Source organism: Pinus tabuliformis, chromosome 6, assembly GCF_031772625.1.
Source record: "Pinus tabuliformis cultivar Carrire ecotype Pingquan chromosome 6, CPIR1, whole genome shotgun sequence".
In the NCBI taxonomy this organism is placed as follows: Eukaryota; Viridiplantae; Streptophyta; class Pinopsida; order Pinales; family Pinaceae; genus Pinus; species Pinus tabuliformis.
This window is the reverse complement of record NC_142292.1, coordinates 1,292,746,442-1,292,765,446: the sequence shown is the minus strand read 5'-3', so window position 1 is coordinate 1,292,765,446 and position 19,005 is coordinate 1,292,746,442.

The window sequence follows — 19,005 nt, the reverse complement described above, 5'->3', positions numbered from 1 at the left end:
TAGATTAAAAAAGGTCACTAATCTAAAACTTCAAAGTTCAACTTTAGGTTTTGAATTAGTAAACCTTGCTACAGATACCAAACCAAAAAATGTTAATCTAGGGCTTGGACTTTCACCTGATGAAAGATTTTCTTTCATCCAATTATTGAAGAAATACAAAAATGTTTTTGCTTGGAATTATGAGGATCTGAAGACCTATGATACCTCTATTATTCAACATACAATTCCAATGATTTCTGACGAGAAACCTGTACAACAGAAATTAAGGAAAATTCACCCCAATCTTGAGAGTCAAATCAAAACAGAGTTGAATAAACTCCTTAAAGCCAAAATAATCTTTCCCGTCAGACATTCGAAATGGGTCTCAAATTTGGTACCTGTTAGGAAAAAGAATGGCGATATTAGGATTTGCATAGATTTTAGAAATCTCAACAAAGCATTTCAAAAAGATAATTTCCCATTACCAACAATGGAGCAGATACTTCAATTTGTAGCTGGCTTCGAGTTAATGTCTTTTCTTGATGGTTTTTCAGGATATAATTAGATCATGGTAAATCTAGACGATAGATTAAAGACAACATTCAGAACCAAATGGGGAACATATGCTTATCAAAAATGCCTTTTGGTTTGCTAAATGTTGGAGCTACTTTCCAACGAGCCATGGATATAGCTTTCAAACATTTGATCAATAAAACGGTCGTTGTTTACTTAGATGACATAACTGTTTACTCTAAGAAAAAGAGCAACCATTTGCATGATTTAAAGTAGATCTTTGAACGTTGCAAAAAGTATGGGATTTCCTTAAATCCCAAGAAATCATTCTTTGCTCTTAATGAAGGTAAACTCTTATGGTTTATTGTATCCAAAAATGGCATATACATTGATCTTGATAGGATAAAACAGATTTATGATATCCCTTTGCCGCATAATAAGAAATCTATGCAATCGTTCTTGGGACAGATAAATTTTGTGAAAAGATTTGTTCTTAATTTTTCCCAGATTGTTTTACCCTTGCAATCCATGATTAAGAAAAATTCAGTCTTCAAATGGGGACATAATGAAAAGGAAGCTTTTGATTCAATCAAAAAAGCAATCATTAATGCTCCTGCATTGAATACTCCAAATTATTCTAGTCATTTTAATTTATACACTTTGGCCACTGAATCATCTTATGCTATTGTTTTAACACAAATCAATGATCAACAAGTGGAAGCACCCATATGTTTATTTAGTTCCAATTTTGAAGGTGCTGAGCTTAATTATTCTGAAGTCGAGAAACAAGCCTTCGTTGTATTTAAGTTTGTTAAACATTTTAGACCTTTCCTCCTAAAAACACATACAAAAGTGATAGTCCCATTTTCTGTAGTGAGACAATTACTAATTCAAAGAGAAGTAGGAGAGAAAAGAGCTAATTGGGTAACAACTTTACAAGAATATGACATTGATATTAAACCAATGAAAATTGTTAGAGGGCAAGGTTTTTGCAGGTTATTGGCAGGAGCATCCAATATACCAGATCAGGAAGATTCAGATAGTATTGCACAAGTAAACGAGATAAGTATCATTGGTTCTGAATCTCAGTATGCTGATTTGATTTTTTACTTAAAAAATGGATATGCCCCTCTTGAGTTTAGCTACAAAAACAAATGTGCTCTAAGGTTAAAATCCAAACACTATGAAATCGTTGATAATGTGTTATTCAAGAGAAATTATGATTCTGTTCTATTAAGATGCCTTGAAAAATCTGAAGCGCAAAAGGTTTTACAGGAATTGCATGATGGCCCAGCTGGTGGACATTTTGGAGGAGACACTACAACACACAAAATACTGCATGCTGGGTATTATTGGCCGACTTTGTTCAAAGATACCCATGACTATGTGAGGAAATGTAAAATATGCTAGACTGCTAGTGGGAGGCAAAGGAAACCAACCTTTCCTTTACAACCAGTTAATATTGAGCAACCATTTGAGCAGTGGGGGCTTGATATAATAGGAGAGATTGTTCCTCATTCTTCCAAGCAACACATATATATCCTTATAGCCATGGATTACTTCACAAAGTGGGTAGAAGCAATTCCACTAAAGGTAGCAAATTCTGATGCGATTATTGAATTTATTGATCATTTCATCATCACCAGGTTTGGTTTACCTAATGCACTTATCTTTGATAATGCATCTTATTTTTCTGGAAATAGTATAGTCGAATTTGTTCTTAAGAGAGGTTTTAAGTTAAAATACTTTTCAAATTACTATCCACAAGGAAATGGCTTAGCAGAGTCAACTAACAAAAATATCATCAGGATTATTAAAAGGTCTGTTGATCAAAACCAAAAAATTGGCATAAATCTTTAATATTTTCACTATGGGCAAATCATATAACCCAGAAGGCCTCAATTGGTACTTCTCCTTTTAACTTTTTTTTTTCCTGAGTAAATGCTAAATCTATTAAGAAGAAAAAAGATTATTTACAATGAGGTCGAGACCTCAGAGGGGGCATAGACCGGCCCTCTGCCACAGAAACTGGAAAATGCTACCAAACTTGAAGGTTAGACAGTAACCCACTGGAGAGTAATTATGCTTGGACTGTAACCTCTGCTACTTAAAGCCTGAGAGTCGCTGCTAGTGAACAGATTGACCTTGCAACTTGGCTACAAAACAAACCAGAACTAGCCCAATACATAGAAAGCACTGCAGAATTGACTACTGCAGAATTGGCAAAAGATGACTAGTCTTAATACTTAGCAAAAACTTGAGATCAGACTCGAAAACAGAGTTACAAAAAGACTTAGACAGAGGACCAGAGAAACAAGAAACTTAAAACTTGGAGACAGAGGAACCATTCTTCGAGGAGGAGGCCGCCTTACACATCCTGTGTCGGAGAGTCGGTATCATTCTTTGCCGGTCTGCTGGACGAGGCTATCCAGGTTACGAGCCCGTCATTTTCAATTCCATCAGTTCCGCCTTCTGTGGGGGTAACTAAATGTAGAACGCCATAGTCTTGATGAACAAGTTCGCATTCCAGAACGTCGAGCTGATTTGAATCTTTTTGCTGCATGGAGACCTCAGGGACTGGGGAGTCTTCCTGCATGTTATCCGCAGTGAACATCGCCCCCTCCATCCCTCCCTGGGGGGTACTATCTTCTTGAGTCTGCGAGGAGGAGGAAATGGCCGGGTCGCTGGGGTGATCCTCCTCTTCTGCGAGGATGATGGTGATGCTGGCGGTCAAGACCGACCTATTAAGCCTGTTGTGAAAAGTGAACCTGGACGATTGAAATGAATTATTCGGGAGGTGGCGAGCTTGGCTGGAAGGAGGTGAGGACAGAGAAGCAAAGGTAATAGGAATGACATTCTGGGGCGTGGAATGAGAAACTCTGCCTCTGGATGCAGAGGAGCCTCCTCTGCGGCGAGGCATCTTCAGAGTTAACGAGTGACTCGGACAGTGGAAAAGGCGGACTTGCAGGGAGAGGGGTGGCGAGCAAAGGCAACCAACAGAGAGAGGAGTGCGGGCACTCTCCCAATCAAACTCGGCGAGGCGAGGAGGCGGAGGGTGCAGAGGGAGGGGGTGAAGCTTATCAGCAGTAGAGCTAGTTGTCCTCATCCTGTCCAGGTTTAAAGGCCTGCGTCTGGATGCTCGTACCCAGCACTCATTAATGGCGTACCAGGCGAACCTCATTCCAACCCCTGACTGATATATTTCACCTGCCATGAAATCTGTCTGCGTGAACACCAGACGAGTGGGAGGCCAAGTGCCTTAATGGCCCTCTTAACTTAAGCAGATATCGAGTTGTCACCCGTATCCGGGTACTTCTCCTTTTAACTTAGTGTATGGGAAAGAAGTTTTTATTCCACCAAATCTAGCCCTCCCATCACTAGCCCTAGTACAATTCATTGAAGAAACTCCTTCTTTGTCTATTCAATTAAGGTTTGATCAAATTCTTAAATTAGATGAGGAAAGAGAAAAGGCCAAGATTACTCATGCTAAACATCAGCAAGTCATTAAATCCTCTTTTGATGCAAGTTTAGCCGGCTAAAAAACATTATAGATTGGTGATCTCGTTTTGAAATGGGACAAAGCACATGAAGACAAAGGTAAACATACCAAATTTCACAAGATGTGGTTTGGACCATTTCAGATCGTCGAAAAGGTAGGCTCATCAACATTTTTACTGCAATACTTATCAGGAAAGGCAGATTCTCTTCCCGTGAGTGGGCTTATCTTAAAGAAGTTCTTTCCCTAAGGAGGTAACCCCTTCTTATTTGTACATATTTTTATGCAAATTTTCATTTCTTTCAATAATGTTGTAAATAGTATACCATTGGCTTTCTACTATTGAAATCTCTTTGAAAACATATTGTGAATATCCGCTTTTAGAAAGTAGAAACTTTTAAGGAAGTGATTACAGTTTTGGGAAATTAGATAAACATCATAAAACTCTGAGATGTTCTTTGAAATTGTGAAATCTTTCAAACCAGGAAAGCATAGTGAATCATTTTAAGTTTTATCAGTTGAGAGAGGTTATTTTGTAAAAAGTAAAGACTTTCTATGACTAAGCATCTACATCTCTACAATTGTCATCCAATAACTCTTAAGGAGTCAAAGATTCACCCCATCCATTAGGACTATGGTTTTTAGAGTGTAATTCTAAAATATATATGATTTAAAAGATAAGATGTCTCATTATGAGCTTGCTTACCATGATCATAGGGAACTAATTAAATTGACATTACCAATATTGCATACCAAAATAGGGTAATGGCTTATAATCATAAGACAAGGGGTCTCATTACGAGCCAACTTGTTCAGTTCAATTACAACCAGTGAATGGCATTGTCATCTTCTGGCTCCCAAACCAGGACAATGGCTTTTATCCAGAAAAGGAAAAAGAAAAAGTAAAAATAAAAAATAAAAATATATATAGATATATCTTTCTGAATTTATCTTTAAAAGATTATTTTCTTAGATGGATGGGATAATGAATAATTGACAGTTAAAAGGTAACCCCGTCGAGAATCTAGACGTTTGCTGGCAGCAATGGCTCTACCTGTGACAAAAGAGTAAATTCAAAAGCTAAGTTGCAGAAGCCCCCTACTTTATCTTTAACAACCAATCAAGGCTTGAAGAAACTATAAATGTTTTCATTAATAATAAGGGTTTGTAAAAGAAATTGCAAAATTGATCAATTTTTCTTATTCAGAGTAATTTTTTTTCTAACACATTTCAAAATAGTTTCCTTTTCCTCAATTGTTTGTACTAAAGAAAGTGTTAGAAATTTCATCTTTTTATTCAGAGATAACTGGTTCTTTCAGTGAATCGCCAATTGTTGTGCTATACAACAACCCCCCATTTCAAATTTTTCTTAATTTTATTCTTAGATGCTAAATAGGAAATAGGGTCCCTTTAGTTTGTAAAAAGCAATAAAATATTTACATATAAATCAAAATCTTTGTTTCTCGCTTTTTTAAAATAAAAGTGCTTCAAAAAACCCTCTAAAAACAACACACATCGCATGCGCTTAAGGCCAAAAAAAATTCAATCTAATATTAGTTTAGTGATGTGAAGTTATCACACAATCTTAAATGTTAGGCTTCCTAAAACAATTCGTTGGTGAACATGCCATTGCGATAAAACTATCGCATATCGCCAATTCCAATAAACAAGCTGTAATGGGCCATTGAAACTTTGCGATGCGATAAGATTCTCGCATCTCGCATATCGCTAAAAACCATATGAAGCCACACTTGAAAACTTGCGATGCGATATGTATTGATCGCATATCGCAATCCCAACAAAGACAGATAAGACTCATGTTATGAAACCAGCTCACAAAAGATAGAAAAGAGAGATCCATGCCTTAGAATTCAGCCTCTTCGAGGGGGCAACCTCCTTTACATTACATAAATGAACAATTCTTCGATGATACAAATGACAAAACCTCCTTTCTATATATAGGAGTCTAAGGAGTCACAATATAATCCAGCCGACCTAACAATAATAATATAAAGCCACAAAAATAACAATAGAGGGATTCTATGGGGCACAGAAATAACAACATGGAGGTAATAGGGGCACAACAATATAAATAAGGGGTATAACTACAATAGTAATGGGGTAATCACTAGTATTATAGGGACCCAACATGCCCCTCTCCTTCAAAAAAGTGTTTTCCTCAACGCTTGAGTAGTTCTGGATACTTCTGCATAAAATTCTCATCCTCCCATGTGGAATCTTCAGCGGATAAGTTCTTCCACTTGATAAGATACTCTGAAATTGATCGATTTCATAGCTGTCGAGTTCTTGTTTCTGTGACTGCTTCCGGTTCCAATATAATTTTCCTTCCTCGTCAAGTTCTGGAAATATTGTTTGAACTGGGAGCTTGTCGCCTATAACTTTCTTTAAACATGAAACATGGAAAACTGGGTGCAGTCGAGAAGCTGCAGGAAGCTCCAATTTGTATGCCATAATACCAATCTTTTGCAACACCTTGTATGGACCATAATACTTTGGTGATAATTTATTATCCTTCTTAGCTTGCTTGAGGGACATTTGCTTATATGGTTGTAGCCGTAGGAATACCCAATCACATACATCAAAACTTCTTTCACTGCGATGTTGATCTGCCTGTTGTTTCATTCTATTTTGTGCCAACACGAGGTTATACTTTAAGAGTTGGAGGACTTGTTGTTGATGTTTGATGTGATGTTCCACTGCCTGAACCTTAGAATTTTCTCTTAAATATAAATATAAATAAAGTGATAATAAAAAGAAAACATTATGCGGGCGGGTAAATAAGGATTTCCCCAACTCTTTGTGCCAAGTCATCATACATCACAATCGCATAAATTCTAAAGGCTTTTAGAACATGGTGCCTACACCTCCCAATTTGCGATATGCGATGGTTCTCAGAATATTAAAATAATATATATTGAAATCACTCATCGCAAAATCGGAAGATTGATGGCACACATTCTAATTAGGCCTTGGGAAAACTGTGATGTGATCTATTTATTGAAGCATTAAGTTTGATGTCGTTCAATACAATGAGGAATTAAGAACAGTTATGACTACGATCCTTCAAAGATTTCATCTTGCATGTCAATATCAATTCATAATACGAAATCTTTCGCACCAAATGCTCCTGCCCTGATTTTCGACTGTACTATTATCACCACTATCTGTTCAAGCATTAGCCACTCTGAAAGTTTAAGTTTATCGCTCTTTTTTGTTTCATATAATTGCAGTTTGAATATGGAAGTATGCAACTAGCTAAAATGACAAATAAAGCCCGAAAGATGAAAGCTTCCCCTACAATAGCCAAAGGAACAAAAAAAGTTGTGTTGATCTCAGATACAACATGCCAGGATTGTGATAAGATTTCATGGGAAGGAATATATGATATGTTGGAAAGGGAAAACCCAAAGGTAACAGAAGGACAGGCAACAACTGACGGACCTGCAGAGTAAGAAAATACACATAGTGACTTAATCGATTCTTTCCTTCACCTAATAGCGGCCCACGCAAAGATTTTGCCATACAATGACATGGTAAAATGGGTAGTTGAAGGTATCAATATAACGGACATAATGTTCTTCACATCTGATGGGAGAATATTTGGGTCCTTCAAGCCTGAGGATTTGAAGAAAATGTATCATTTGCCAGAGCCTCAGAAGTGCTACAACAAATCATTCCTTGAAGCTTTCGCGAAGGAAAATGAAGTAGAGTCTGACCCCACCAAACAATGGAGGCATTTCCCTAACAAACACAAGCACGAGTCATCTGATATGTATTTTGTGGACTCCCTAGCATCTCCATATTGTTATGTTGTCGCAATGATGTGTAGATTATTTGGAAGCCCCAATTCTTCCCTTAATAGAAGCAGCTCTAAATTCTTACATGATGGATTGGGCACCCATTCTATCAGATAAAATGGCTGTCCAAATACTTGATTATAGGAAGAACAAGTTTGTTACCACCCGAGTGGTTCCCCCATTTTATATGAGTGCATATATAGTTGACACCATTTGTTTTAATTCCGATTTTCCTATCATGGGATGGAAATGCACTGTGCAGGACCCAACCCCTATCCATATTTATCATAAAGACCTGTGGCAAAAGCAATATAAGAAACATTTTTTCAAGATTTTCTATGGCTTCATCCTACCCATTCATCAGGCCATCTTTAATAGACCAGCCCCTCGGTTGTCTGAGGAAGCTAGCATTGATTTAACTTCAATTGGCAGTTGGTTTGGGGAAGAATTGTTTACATACATTGGGGTTTATGGTAGCATCACTGATCCGCATGTCCTTCCTCTATATGTCCTGGATAAACTATTGGCTATGGAAATAGCCTGTTAGAACGTTGAAATAGGCCTTACAAAAAATCTCAAATACGCTAAGAAATAGTTATGGCCTGCCTTTCCGATCTGGTGTGGCATATATTCGTTGCATGACTACAAACATGCACAAGCTGAAGCTGAGAAAATAAGGGGTTTGAACCTAGCTGTTATTCCCAAAAGACAATATGACCCAAATAAAGTTGCTTATAATTTTACTACTCAGGTAAAGGTTAAGCAATTCATCCATGAAAAAGATGAATTCGATTACTTCTTCAGATCAGCAGAGACATTTGCATAAGTTATCCATCTGGAAAAGATCAAGCTGGGACCAAGAAAATTGGACCAATTCATTCAGTACAGGGTACAAAGGCTTCAGTCAGTACCACTGGACTTATTGAACACTACACTGGTCATCCATCAAACAGGGCAAATCACAGAGCAGGACATAGAGAAAACTTCTGGTGAAGCCGAGACAAGTGAGAAAGCCAGTGAATAGTTGGATACAGATGTTCACATTGATCTGGTGTTGATCAAAGAATGGGAACAGTTTGACCTTCAGATTAAGGGTCAAAGTGATACCCAAACTATTATCACACTGCAATCTCCCTTAAGACAACAACCCATAGTTCATGATCCCATGGTTGAAAAGGCATCCAACAAGGATTCAACTATAAGGGAAGTCGAGATAATCCCTAAGAATCCTTCATTAGAGATTATATTGAGTATTGAGGAGATCCCACCATTGGATGTGTTTTATAGCCCTAAACACAGGGTTGTAGTCAAAAGGCAGAGGAAGAAGAGGAAAATAGACCAAGTATCGACAACCGTCTCTCAAGATGAATACATGAATGTCATTTGGAAAGATTCAGAAGTTGATCCCTCTGAAGACTTGACTAAATTATCTCAGTTTGCAGGTGCATATATAGCTGCCACGATTGATAAAGCAACTGAAGCTAATCATTTGATCAATGAAAAAGATCAAAAGATTAAACAACTTGAAGACCAGCTAAAGGCCGAAAGACAGAGGATAATTAGTAGGAAATTGAAAGACAGGAACAACTACCCAAGAGTTTGAATAGCTAAAACTGGCGCATCATGAAGAGATTAAAGCTAAGGATGAGCAAATAGTGCAACTACAACTCTCAATAGAGCAGTTCAAAGAAAATCCTAAAGTTGAAGAGTTTATAAAGGAAGCCTTAGCAACAAATAATTTCTTATCTCAACAGCTAGCCAAACTCTGCCAAAAGATATCCCTCATTCATCCATTATGCATCAAAACCAACACACTGGTAGATCAAGTGGCCAATTCCAGATTGGAATTCGAGGAAGCAAATGACAAGATTACAGATTATATCTCTTGGCAAAACACAGAAAAGGGAAGGGCTACTAAATTGCCTGTGATTGAAGAATCTCATAAAGAGATATTATTCTCAGAATGGGAGACACAACTGATCAAAGCAGAAAGAGCAACTTCAAGGGCCAGGGCAAAAGGAATAATATCATTGAATTGATAAATGATAATTTACACAGTGTCAACTTAATTTTTGAGTGTACCCCTGAAAATCTTCCTAAGGTAAAAGTATTGGAAAAACAATGGAAGCAAGATTTGAATACTAGAGAAGAAAAACTCAAAAAATTAAAATGCCTCAATTGGGATACGCATTGAATCTATTTGGTCAAACCACATAGCCAACAAATGACAGCCAAATGTCTTGCGGATGCAGTCGATTGCATGATACCCAAACTCTCGGATGCGGTGTACACAGGTCAATTGCATGCCAGGATGAGTCATCCACCGGAAGTCCAAACTATGCTCGAGATTTGTCAACTAAAGCCACATGAGGAATGATAGATGCAATGCATCTTTTTGAAGTTATTTGCAATTCTATTTTTGTCATGAAATCCCATATTTTTAGAGAGGCTGTTCCAACCACTCCAAGCATCTTTTACGAACAATTTGTTTTTATTTTTACTATAAAGACCCTTTCATGTCATTTTAGAAAGGGTCTTGAATTTGTATTAAAATTGGATTGAAGAAGAGAGCACTTCTGCACTTCTTAATTTATTTTTTGTAGAAAGCAAGGATCAAGGTTCAAACTTGTTTTTGTAAGAAGATTTCAAAAAGACTTGCATTTCTGTATCTTTTTGGAGTTTTCAGAATAAAAAGGAATGAACCAGACTGTTACTTCAGTAGCACGTTCAAATACATATGGTACTTATATCTATGTCATTTTGTTTCATGTTATGCAATTTAATAGTCTTTTGATTCAATATTGTTGTATATGTGAATGTCCATTCAATTCAACATTTATATCACTTTTGATTATTTCTGGAATTGATATCCTAAACATGTATGCTGGCAATTAATGTTATTATGATATGCGATCTGTCTTTCATTACTTTGTTTGAAGTAATTGTCATTCATGCTTAACTTCTATAATTAATTGATTGATCTTTATTAGTGATTGATTACCTGACGTCATCATAAATCGCATACATATTGAGTTACCCGGGTTAAATATATATATAGATATATTAGTATAGTTTCAGAAGTATTACCATTAAAACCATCTATCAGCCTTTTACATATTTTAAACACCCACTCATCAAACACATCTTTATAGGGAAACTGGTCCCATATTATCCAATCGGAGCCACCATACCAAACAGAAAAGGAACTGTATTAAGGGCCGGACTGGGTGGTCATCCCCCAATGTTGTTGTAGCGATTTTAGAGGCATCAAGAGACCCATAGTGACTAATGACATGGACTTTCTTGAAAGGTGGCAATGTTTCCACTTGTGTCTTTAATATTGCATGAAAATTCCATGTTGTTGATGCCTTTAGCCTCCAAAGAGTCTTTAATCATATGGAGTCTTTTGGACCACTTTGATCATCAAGATTTCAATGTTCTTTATTTTGTCACTTCATGTGTTCTTTATTCTTGAATGTTTCCTTTGACTTCCCTCTTTGACAAATCCCTTCACGCATCCTTACCACGTTGTTTTAGAATACCTACAACTAAGATAATTGATGGCAAACAAACATCAGTCTAAAAATTATCATATTCTAACATGTTCCTTGTAAACAATTTGTTCATGGTTTATTAGTGTGCTCGGGAAGAACAAAGGAAACTTCTGGGCAGAGGGTACACACCCAAGGAGGAAGGGCTAATTGTTTGAGGCTTGAGGATGAATTGTGCACTCAAAAAGGAAGGTAAGGCTTTATGGAGGGTGTAGGGTGCAAGTATGAGGGATGAAAGAAGGCCAAAAAGGATTTTTTGTGCACCATGTGCTCAAGTGAGGGTGGGACTTGGTGGAGGGCGCAGGGCGCATCCTGAAAAGGGAAGGAGTGTCCGAGTGACAACTAATGATGCACTGTGTGCTTAGCTATGCGTTGGGTGCATTGTTGAAGAATGAAGGGGGGATCCTTGATCATTGTTGGTGCGTCATGCGCCCAACTAGGAAGAAGGATTTCTTAAGGGAACAATTTGGAAAATGAAGGAGGGAATGTTGCTTGGGAGTACGCTATGTGCTCTTGGAGGGTGTAGGGTGCACTAAAAACAGGGAAGGGGTCCCAACTAAGGATTAAGAGTGCGCCATACACTTTCTTGGCCTTAGTGAGCCAAATTTTTTGAACCAAATATTTTGTCTATGTCTAGAAGGGTAGGGAAAGGGAGCACTATGAGTTAAGAGTAAAATCAAGTTAGACACATAAAAAATCATCAGAAAAACTTAGACAGGATCAAATACTGAGAAATATACATCAAAACACCAATTTACAAGCGCTCCCCAAGTGCAATAGACTAAGTGGGTGTGACTATGACCATAAGTGTTGTTTTACAACAAATAAAGGTATTATAACCATGAAGTGCACTAGCGATGTTGTAAACAATGTGATGACACTTAGGAATGATAAAAAACACTTGAAACATGTGAAATGACTTGAAGCGACACTTGAAAACCAAAGTGACACTTGATATGACAATTTGGTAGGCTCCAAAATTTAAATGTAGCGAAATTTTGGAGGGTGTTGTAGCGATGACAACACTTGGTGACACACTTGGTGAACTCCAACTTCTCTACCTAGGAATAGATTTTCAGTTAAAGGGTTATCCCTTCAGGGAGTATTGATTCACCTATCCATTTTCCTTGACTTCCCCTCTCGACTCGGTTATATACATAGAACCTTACCTTCCTTTCCTTGGCTTAACACACAAAAGGCTATGCCATATTACAATTGTTTCGATCTAGGAAAGGGTAATATGAAACAAAGAGATTAAGATATTTAGAGTATGAGTTTCATCTATGGTGTTGCTTTGCTGCCAACAAGCCTGGATAATACCCTGACGGAGTCACTATAGGAGCACAAGTGTTGCTTCACTGTCAATGAGCCTGAACAGTACCCCGATGAAGTCACTTTCTTCACCTCTTTGCGTAGGAATCCTTTCTCTTCTTTCACCCTTTATTTATTTATTTAATAGAACTGTGCTTTGACACTTATTATTTCAATGAGCAGAAGAGGGATCCTGAATTATTGAGAGTATAAGAGGTTCCCCTTTAGAGAAGTATTAATATAACCTCTGATATTAGATTGCTCGCTATATATTTCCCCCTTATCCTTTCTCTACTCAATTGGATAAGCATGTAAAAGCACCAAGTATATTCAACACCAAGTTGAGGGGTTGGGATACTAGAATAGATGTGGGTCTTATAGGTTCTCTCAAGGTTTTATTCTCGGATGTATCGTATTTTCCTTATATACTTAGCTCAACATATGGTATCTTCCCAAACAAAGAAGAAGAACTGATAGATAGCAAAGTGTTGTGTTTGTCACATTTCCTCTTTACTTCACCACAAATCCCTTCTGACCCATGCACCGACTAAGAAAAAAAACAAGACGCGACATGAATTGACATGACAAACATAAGATGAACAACAAAAGATAAAGAAAAAAATTGTATAGGGAACACAACTTAGAGTTTCTACTAAAAATAATGCTTGAAATCTCGACCATTAACAAGAAGAGGGTCAGTCCTCCCATCTAAAGATTTTAGCTTGAAAGCATTATGGACAAGTTTATCCTTGATGGTATAAGAGCCTATCCACAAAGATTAGAACTTCGTGTGTTTTCCTTTCTCTTCGTGGGCTTTATCCCACTTCAATACTAAGTCACCCACATCAAAACTCTTTGTCCCTACAAACTTCTTATCGAACCAACACTTAATACAATCTTGATGTACGACAAATTTTTCTTTAGCTTTGAGCCTTTCTTCCTCAAGTTTAAGCAAGTTATTTATCATGCTTTGAACCAGAAGGTATGGTCCGCCTTAGGACTCTTGAGAGAGTTGTAAGGTTGGGGGATATAGGTTAGGAGGCAAGATAACTTCTTTGCCATATACAAGGAAGTTTGGTGAGGCTTTAAGAGAGGGTTTGGGAGTTACACGGTCAGCCCATTGTGCATTCACCAAAGCATTGTGCCAGTTCCTTTGTTCAGAGAAAATATAGTTTTTTTTTTCTTATTATGTGAATGAGATTCTTGTTTATTGATTCTGCTAAACCATTTCTCTGTGAGTAATAATTTGATGCATGCTTTAATACGATACCATTTTCTAATGCAAATTCATAGAGTTTTAGTGAATAAAAATAAGCAGCATTATCAAAGACAAGAGACGTTCGAACTCCAAACCTGGTTATGATGTTCCGCTTTAGGAATTGTATGACTTCATGGTCATTGACTTATCTTAAAGGAACTGCTTCAGTCCATTTAGTGAAATAATTTGTCGTTGTTAAGATGTATGAGTGTTACTTTGAAGAGTGTGGAAATATTTCTCCAATAACATCTAGTCCCCACTATTGGGACAGTTCCTCAACTGCTACTGGTAGTAGTAGGGAAAATGACTTCTGGTCTCGATCAAAATGTCTTTGACAAGTTGGGCACTTTCGGGCATAAGCGTGAGAATCCTTAAATAAGGTAGGACAACAATAACCAAACCTCATTACTTTATGTGCAGTTATATCGCCCGCATAGTGTCCACCTATCGGTCCATCGTGCAAATCTCTTAATACCTTCTCTGTGTCTTGAGGCTATATGCATCTTAGCAAGACACCATTATGCTTCTTTTTGAAAAGCACTCCATGAAAAAGTTGATAAGATAGACCTTTAAGGTGAATTTCCCTCTTTTGTGTGTTTGATAAATGTGTGGGCAAGGTGCCATTCTATAAGCATTTTCGTACATATGAATACCATGGCGTTGTTGGGCTTGTTAGAGGATCTTGTTCAATTTTATAAATATCTATTTCCTGCTCCCATCCTGAAATTTCTTGCTCTGCAACATAGTTTTCTTCTGCTGCAAATTGATAGAGGCCATGACCCTTAATAGTATGAACTGGTTTAAACTCTATATCATATTCTTGTAAACAGGTCATCCAATTTTCCCTCTTCTCACTGAACTCCTATTGCACGAAGAGTGTTCTAACCACTAGATGAGGCACATATATGATCATGTGAGCTTTGATGAGATAAGGCCCGAAATGCTTGATTTCCTTGTATACATCGTAAGCTTGTTTATCAACGGCGGGGTAGTTCAGCTCTAACCCTTGTAAGCCAACACTTATGAAATAAATAGGAAGTTCATTTCCTTCAGCATCCTTTTGTGTCAATATGGTCACGATAGATGAATCCAAAGTGAAAGTATAAACCGGGAAATCCTTGCCATAATTAGGAATAAACAATGCTGGCACATCAATAATATCTTATTTGATATGAGAAAAAGCATCCTTTTCCCTTTTGTCCCATTTATAGATTCCATCCTTATTTATCATCTCTTGCAATGGTTTAACTATTTGGGCATAATCAAATATGAACTTATGCCAGAAATTAATCTTCCCCAAGAAAGATTGCATAGCCTTCTTGTTTACTGGGAAAGGGATTTGAGCTATAATTTTGACCTTTTCTGGATCAACTTTGATTCTGCTCTTGGAAATGATGTGTACTAAGAGAGTTCCTTCTGACATGCCAAAGATTCTTTTCTTGGGATTGAGAGAAATCCCATACTTGCGACACCACTCAAATATATGTTTTAGATGATGCACATGGTCTAATCGTCTTTTAAAGAATACAATTACATCTTCTAGATAGACTAATACACTTTGACCAATCAGGCCACAGAAAGAAATGCCCATTGCTCTTTGAAATGTAGTGCCAACATTAATAAACCAAAATGGCATGCGCTTAAAAGAAAAGTTTCCCCATTTGGTCCTGAAAGTGGTTTTGAGACGGTCTCGTTATGCCACTAGCACTTGATTGTATCGAAAGAAACTATCTAGCAGCGAAAACATCTTGGACCTAGATACTGTTTGGAGGATCTGTTCCATAGATGGCACTAAATAATTATCTTTGTTTGATGCTCGGTTGAGATTGCAAAAACCGATACATAACCTTATCTCACCAGACTTATTCCTAACAAGGACCAAATTTGAAACCCAACTAGAATGTCTGGCCTTAAAAATGATCTGAGTGTCCAACAGTTTCCTTAACTAGTTTTGGATTAGGGGCTCAAGCATTGGATGAAATTTCCTTAGCTTTTGTTGAAATGGTTTCACCCCTTCTTTAATAGGAATGGCATGTTGGATAATACGAGTATCATATCTCTTTAAATCATCGTAATTCCATGCAAACACGTCATAGTACTTTTATAAAAGGTGGATGAATGTTTTTCATTCTTGCAGAGAAAACATGTACCGAGGTTTACATATTTCAGATCGTCTTGAGTTTCCAGATTGACATGTTCATATAAAAACTTCGAGCTCTAAGTGTTAGTATTAATTGGCCCTATGAACCGGGTTTGTAGGTCATATAGTTTTTCTAGGGACACTAAACATTTAGGCATAATATTCCCTTTCATTGCATCAATTGCTTCCTGCAAAGGCTTGTCGTGCTCATCTTCTTCAATGGTCGCATCTTTGAACACATATGCATTAGCTATAAGATGAAATATTTTTTAGTCCTCTTTGACAACACGAAAATTAGATTGGGCACAAATGGTTTATATATAATTGCTATAGAAAAACTATTTTTCAAAGGTGACATTATAGCAGTTGCATTAGCTAATGTGTCTGTAAGAAAATTTCTAATTCTAGGAACATAAATAATATAAAAGCTTTAAAATGAGTAATACGTCACCATACCTCATATTGGTAGTTTTTTAAACTTGCTGAAACATAATGGATAATGTTTCATACCTGGCAAGTGACCACTTCTGAGTCACCAATTACCTTGAGTAGCTCTACCTTAGGGTCAATGGATTTCTTTAATCCAAGAATGAGTGGTTCATATTTGATAGTATTGTTAGTGCACTCGAACTTCAAATGGAATGATAAGATGTACTTCTTGTTATGTGGGTCTATGACAATGCAACCAGCTCCAAAGCCATCCTAAGTTTTTGAACCATCTAAGTACAAGGTCCAAATATTATTAGATACTAAATTGGTTCCTATACTATTATTACTATGTGCATATATGTTACAAGATTCGTTAGCATCAGTTGGAGTACAAGAAGGAGCTCCAACTATGTATCTGGTGGGACGGGTGTTGGTTGTTCTTGATAACACCTATGATCAATTTCTAAGAAACGATTTCCAAAGATTACGTTTGCAAAGCCAATAGGTTCATTATGACCCTCAAGTGGTGTCACAATATATTTCATGTAGGGCTCACTTTCCACTCGAATCTGGTTTTTTCCACCCTTGTATGGAAGCCATAAGTGTGACAAATTTGTTACAAAATACCCTTGTAAATTACTGTACCAGTCTCTACTCAAGAGTAATCCATAGGCTTCGGGGATTCTCATAATCACAATGTTTATACATTGATGTATTCTTTGGTTTGACGACAAATGGATAATAATGTTCTTAAGTTCACCAATGTCATGGACAAGTGATATGTCCAACTGAATGGTTTGTGCTTCAATTTTATCCGATTTAACATTAATTTTCTTAGCAACAGATAATCGAATTACATTCACAGATGCACCTGAATCAAACAAACAATTATGGAAATTGTAATGAAAGATTTCAAAACTTAACAAAAATGAGGGGCAGAGAATGTTAGTATCTAAATTTACAACATTAACCACAGATTTTAGAGTTCCAAGAGACTTACTAGACACCGTTTGAGAAGTAGAAGCTTTATCACCTGCCATAGGCTATACAAAGAACACTTGGACAACCAGTTCTCATAGGCCTATTATCTTTGCAAGATAAAGAATTGAAATGTTAGCACAAGCTCTTTTCATATCCTCAATGATGTTATAATCAATAGTCTCATTTCTAACATGCAGTGTTGAAGTGTCTGGAGGTGTAGCTCTGTTTGAAACTTCCTGAGTAATAAACTTATTTTTATTGTTAGTGGAATTGTTCTTAGAAGCAATATCATTTCCATACTTGTTTTGTGCATTATGAACAAGATTGGCTCGTGGTGAGATCCTTATTAACAATTGATTCTTCGGCTCTCGTCTTATTAATTCCTGTTTAGAAACATGCCCTTTTGATCTGATATTCACCCTATGAGTGACATCAGTTAAAGATTTATTAAACTAAGGTATTACAGACTCATGTGCTGGTGTGTGTTCTGTGTTATTGAAGCAACGAATCTATCGGATTGCCAATACACAGACAATAAAATGGAAAGACAACAAAGAAATACAGTAAGCAAACACAAAGACACAAACAATTTTAATAAGGAGTTCACCCTATGCTCTAGGGCTACGTCTTCGATCCAGCTATCAGTGGTGGCCTTGTTTTATTGTGCCTTTGGGCAAAGAATATACAATATAGGGACTCAATGTGAGTTCACCTGAAGCAGGTTTTGCTTGGCAGGGTGGTCTTGGATTCCCCAAGCCACTGGAGTACACCGACTCTTCTTCTTCCTACCAACTCTGTGACCTTCTGGTCTACAATGGCAAGAGCCCAATGTGGTGCTTAGCCTGGACAAATCCTCTAGAGGATGGCTTGAATATTCAAGCTCTCTAGTGCTCGATGCTGTTGCTGACCAGCTCGGCCCTCTGTCTCCTCTGATCTGCTTTACTGTTCTCTATGTTCAGTCTTCCTCTTGGGCTTCACTGCTCCACTTCTTCGTCTCTCGAATTATGTCTCTCTGTGTCTAACTCCACTCTCATTCGACGGCCTCTGTTCATGGCTTTAGCCATTCGATCCCTATGCCTGTTCGGTTCCTCTTTCGCCTCTGTCGATTCACCTTCTACAGCTATGCTGGGAGTTCCCTGTTCGGCGTCATCATTGGCGCTTAGGGAATTGCCACTTGTCTTCCTCTCAACGGTGCCAGCATGCTTCGTCGGTTCGTTTCTTCAATTACGTCGTGGATGCGTTCTTCCTCCACCGTGGCAGTCAAACAGATTCCAAATCCCTTTAAAACGCGGCTTAATTCCCTGTCGATTCTGCTTCCTCCCATCGGGTGCGATCTCAGCCATTCGATATGGGCCCTCCAGATCCGACGCCATACGCATGTTTCATGCTGTTGACTTGCTCAACCGATAGTGCGCGATCAACGATGATTTTCTCTCACCTCCGCCTGCCACACGTCGATCATTGTATGGAATCGCTCCGTTTTTGTCCAAAACCTCTTACCATTTAAGGGCGCCTCGATCAAAACCGCC